Below are 6,045 nucleotides of genomic sequence, written 5' to 3'. Positions count from 1 at the left end.
CCCAGTTCATCCCACCACCCCCTCCCCGCCCCATGTCCACACATCTGTTCTTTATGTCTGCGTCTCTATTCCTGCCCTGCAAGTAGGTTCACCTGTACCATTTTTCTAGATTCCACACACATGCATTAGAGAAGTAAATTTAAACTCCCTGGGTCTAAGCTTATAACCTTATTACTATTATCTGCAGAGTGGAGGTCCAGTGTGGGGACAGGGAAAACATGAAGTCTAGTATCTTTTGATAGAAGATTAGTCATATTATCATTTCTTCTCATAAAACTTAGATTTTTGAGAAAGCTGAATGGCTTATTTCACTACTTATATTTTTATAAGCAGCCTCCTTCACAAAAAAAGGTGCTTATATCTTATTAGTTTTACTTCCCAGGAAAACTTTACTGAGTTCATCAAAATCAGCACATTTACATGAGAGGAGAACTCCACTGAAAAAAAAAAAAGAAATCCACCGTGCTACTGACCTGGGTAAATACAGCCATGTAAACTGGAAGATCAGAGATCTCAGAAAGCTGTGTTGTTAGAGCCTACATTGGGTCAATCTTTGGGCAGGGCATTTTGTGAACGTTTTTTTTGAACAAGAACAATTAAATTGCTAGGAATTTAATCTGTAATCATTTCCCACACATGAGAGTTTATTCGGTGATTCAATAATCGTTGCTGAGCAGCTATTAAAAAACAAAAACAAACCAAAAAGCCAACGCACTAGATAGTTGGGGATCATCTTTGGATTAAGCAAAACTCTCAGAAAGACGTACACTTGGAACCATGTCATCTTCCTCCCCAGCCCCAGCCCCATACCACTTTCTCTGAGCAGTGCTGTCAGGTCCTCAATTTTCAGGTGCTTCATTCTGAGAAACAGTCCAATTTTTCAGAGCTCCATAAATGCAAGACCCAAGCCCCCCTAGATATTCGTAATCATACACTTCCACCTATGGGGATACCTTTCATCACAAAATGCGAGGAAAAGCTTTGCTCCATCTGAGGGACCAGCTTGTTGGCACTCTGAGGTTAAAGTTAATCTTGTAGCTGGCTCTGTTTTCTTGATCACTTTGGCTGTTGGCAAGCTCATCATCCAATTCTCAGCTCAACTCAGGTAGTTGTGCTTGACCCACCTGTCTTCATTTATTATTTTTCCTTCCTGATCTTGGTCTCCTACCTTCAGCTCCATTTTCCTTGGTCCTGATATTTATTATCAGGTCCTGATACTATTATATATTTTACCTGAAAGTCACCTGAAATCTTTTTTAAGACTAGGCTTGGGCTTCCCTGGTGGCACAGTGGTTGAGAATCCGCCTGCCGATGCAGGGGACACGGGTTCGTGCCCCGGTCCGGGAAGATCCCACATGCCGCAGAGTGGCTGGGCCCGTGAGCCATGGCCGCTGAGCCTGTGCTCCGCAACGGGAGAGGCCACAACAGTGAGAGGCCCGCGTACCACAAAAAAAAAAAAAAAAAAAAAAAAAAGACTAGGCTGTTGTGTACATACTTGGATAAATAAGTGAGAGAAATTCCCATTATGACTCTGAGCTCACGACGGGACCACCAAAATGTAGATTTGACTAACCAACACTTCCACCCAATGACACAGTATTGCCACCATTCAGTGGAAAGAACATCTGATAACTTCTGCTTCACTAATGTGTAGACTGTTTCGGTTTCAGTGTGGGTTAGACCTTAATGTGCAGACGAATTACCTGGGGATCTTGTGAAATTGCAGATGCTGATTCGGAAGGTCTGGGGCAGGGGCCTGAGAGTTCGACTTTCTCTCAAGCTCCCAGGTGAAGCCAATGCTGCTGACCTCAGACGGCTTTCAGAGTAGCAAGGGAGAGAGTATAGTCACGGGCCAGGGCTCAGATGACCAACTCCGTGACACAGTTGACTTATTTGCTGCAGCCATTATGTAAATATGGGTGTGATTGAGTCTCAAAAAGTCAGTTCAGGAAAGCAGGTGGGTCCACGCCGTTCTCACCCTTGCACACCAGTCTCGACTGATCCCCAATCAGTGGTATCAACATCATATTTGTCTAAAACTGGCTCCTAGAGTCTCAGGTAGAGACCTGAATTCCCACCCTACCTGTTTATTTTGTGGTTGCCTCCTAGAGATGAGGTTCCTAGGAAACCACCTAGTTCAATGCCCCATCCAGGATGGGGAATCCCCCTCTCTCCTGCTGCTGACAAGTGGTCCCAGCAGCCTCTGTTTAATTACCTTCAATAGTAGGGACTCACTACTTCCAAGGCAGCTTGTTACATTGCGAAATAGCTTTTATGGAAACAAAGTCTGTCTTTCTGCTGAGTCAAAACCAACTTCCTTGTAACCTCCACCCACTAAGCTGACTCTGCCATTTGCAGCATCCCAAGTCTGCTCCCTCTGATTCAAGTCAGCCTTTCCAATATTGCAGACAGCTGCTATGCCTCCTATTCCCTCTTCTCCAGCTAGACACCCCCCCAAGTCCTTCAATTGCTCTGCTTAAAGATCTTTATTTTTTGGCCTTTCACCACCTTCTGGGTATGACCCAATTGGTCAATATACCTCTTAAAATGGTTCCCAGCATATACCCAACAGATTTGAAAGCAGGGTCTTGAAGAGATATTTATAGACCCATGTTCATAGCAGCATCATTCACAATAGCCAAAATGACCCAAGGGTCCATCAGTGGATGAATGGATAAACAAAATGTAGCATACACATACAACAGGCCATTATTCAGCCTTACAAGGAAGGAAACTCTGACACATGCTACAGCATGGATGAACCTTGAGGACATTATGCTAAATGAAATAAGACAGTCACAAAAAGACAAATGCTGTATGATTCCACTTACATGAAGTACCTAGAGTAGTCAAATTTGTGGACCGAAAGTAGAGTGGTGATTGACAGGGGCTGGGGGAGGGGAGAAATGTGGAATTTTTTAATAGGTACAGTTTCAGTTTGAGAGGATGAAAATGTTCTAAAGATTGGTTTTACAACAATGTGAAGGTAATTAACACCTTTGAACTGTACACTTAAAAATGTTTAAGATGGCGAATTTTAGGTTATGTGTATTTTACCGCAGTTTTTAAAAGATGGTGCCTAGAGCTGGTCAGAGCTCTTCAGTCATGTTAATGCTAGTGCAGAATATGCTGGGGCTATGATTTCTCCATGATCGCTAACCCCCTGCATTGCTAGTAATTCAGCCTCATACTGTGGCCCTACCCTTCTTAGTAGCCTGATTACACAATTAGGCATGTCACAGGTGTGGCCTATTAAAATCCCCACCTCCTCTGCACGTGAATTACTGCCAAATTATCCTAAAATAATGTAATTGGCTTCCCTAGCTTTTACCTGCCTTTGAAAAAAATTACCACTTCACTGGATATATCTTTTGGAAATTAAACTTTCACCTTTATAATCATTTGAAGTTTTCTATGTCCTAGTTTTATTCCCAAAAGAAAAAATCATTTTTGATAGGTTCTGAAATCGTTTCTGAATGATGCTTCTGAAAATCTGTGTATCACTAACCTATGTTATGATCAGTATCTAAGGATTTAGAAATTTATAGGTAGTCCTTGTGCCAGTATTTCTGTGCTCAAGCTAATGTTTCTTTAGCCATCGTTGACTGCTCTTGGCATAAAAACAATATGAAAAACAACAACTATTTACCTTCCAAATAAAAAAAAAAAGCTTAAGCATTGCAATCATCCACATTTTATGTCCTTAGTAACTTCTAATTTCGAGAAAGCCATCGGGAAAGAAATCACTGGCTTGAGAACAAAAATGTCAAACACAGACACAATCTTGTAATTTATTGAGAACCATTAACCCGAACATGAAATACTGGGATTAGAAGCCCTGTGGCTTTCGTGCTGTTGGCAGGGTAATCACCTGTCTTCGACTCTCACACTTATGTATGTTTTGAAATTTTCTCAGATAACTGGATATATTTAGCTCTCCTTTTCTTGAGTTTCAACAACTACTTTGATTTTTTTTTTCTTTTTTTGAAATTTGGAGGCAGATTTGGGTTTGCACAGGTTTGGAAAGCTGAGTGCAAACAAGATGAAACGTTGCTCAAGAGTGAATTGTATTGTGGTACTTTCCAAATGCTACCTCCTTCTGGAAGTGTAATTTCCAGAGCCTTTTAGGAGATGAAAAGGTTTGTAAGAGTTCAGTCACACTTTCAAATTATAGAAAATTGTTAGTTTCATTTAGATCAGTCAACTGTACAAATGGGCCAATTTGGTTTCAAAACTATGATCCCAGAATATCTGTGGGTCAAGTCATGCAGGTGTCATTCATAGAACAGAAAACTCACTACGTCATCACCACAAAAAGGAGGGTGGATGAATCATTTACAGTTGTTTGAGAATGCCAATTTAACAGGAATTTACACCCAAGATTTTTATTTTCAGAGAAGACTCTCCACTGTAAGAAAAGAGGACACTTTATAAGTACTCTTTTCTCCCCAGTAAATTATGAAACTATAAAACTATATAAAACTATGAAAGGTCATTTAAAAAATCTTTGGTTTTAATTCAAGGAGTGAAATGAGGAAATTAGTCCCACGGTTCCTGGATTTTGCATCTTGGGTTTTTTGTGACTTTCTGTGATTGGCTTGTTAAAGGAGACGTGGACATGTAACTCTATTTGTCCTGATAGATTTCCAGATAATAACTGTGAAACAGGGTTGGGGCAAGGCAGGCAAAATTATAAATACCTGAACCCAAGGCAAAACCAGAACAATGTTTAAAACTAAGCTCATACAAAATTACTGTTGAAGATGCAAGAAATTCATAGTTCTAGTTTCCAAAGAAAATTAATTCAGATCTCTTTTGTATGTAAAATGAAGCTTTGACAAAAAATGGTTGGATCTACTCAATTCATACTTGGACGTATAAACCTGTGGCCTGTGGGAGTTGTAACTTTATCCTGATTTTTTAATGTCTAATTTGTTGCCCATAGGTGGTTCTTCCTTTTTCTTTTTCATGACTTCTTGTGATGTGAAAGAATAAGAATAATCCACGGAGGTGGCTGTATATTCAGATGCTGAGCTTCTCTGGGGAGTTGGCTAGACAGAGTTTACAGAGGCTTACATTTTCTCACATAGTAGTATGGTAGAGAGCGTGGAGGACACAGAAGTGTCCTTTGGATATATATACACTAATATGTATAAAATAGGTAACTAATAAGAACCTGCTGTATAAAAAATAAATAAATAAGAAAAAAAAGTGTCCTTTGGTCCTGCTGGAAAGGGACAGAAAGCTATCACATCTGCTTTTCCGTGGAAGAGGGCTCGTGAACTTGCAGTAACTTCATCCTCAAAGAAAAAGGAAGACATTGAAGGATATTTTACATGTCCCTTCTCTTTATTTGGACCTTTCTCTCTTACTTATTGGAAAGAAGAAAGGAATTAGGGAGAAAAGGTGTGGGGGAATGGAACTACCTTCCTTGGGTTCACTACTACAATCTAAACTATCATCATCCCTTACAAGCATGCCCTCTACTTTATTAAGCCCATTATTTTGTGTTATCCACTATATTATTGGCACCCTACACAATACCTGGCACATCAATAACTATTTTCCTCAACATTTTATAGTGAAAAATTTTAAACATAGACAAGTTTGAAAGAATTTTACATGAACACCAGTATGCCCACCACCTAGATCCTATCACTAACACTTTACTATTTTGCTTCTGCATATACCTATTGATCCAGCCCTCCTTTATCCATCCATCAGTCCCTCTAATTTTTTATGCATTTCCAAGTTGAAAATATCATTTCTCTTCCCTCTGAATACTTCAGCACTCATGTAACTACTAACTCGAGTATTACATTTTTTTCTCTTTTGAACATGCAATGAAATGCACCAATCTTAAGTGTGCTGTTTAATGAATTCTGACAAGTGCAGACACCTGTGTAGCCCAAAGCCTTATCAAGAGACAGAACCTTATCCCCCGCTAAGAAGAGGCCTCAAGCCCATCCCAGCTCTTCTCCACCCTCCCATCTCCCCCAAGCAATCAGTCTTTCGATATTTTTTTGACCATAGATTAGTTTTGCC

Source organism: Physeter macrocephalus, chromosome 14, assembly GCF_002837175.3.
Source record: "Physeter macrocephalus isolate SW-GA chromosome 14, ASM283717v5, whole genome shotgun sequence".
Taxonomy (NCBI): Eukaryota; Metazoa; Chordata; class Mammalia; order Artiodactyla; family Physeteridae; genus Physeter; species Physeter macrocephalus.
The sequence above is the reverse complement of the archived record's forward strand: the minus strand, read 5'-3'. Positions refer to the sequence as shown.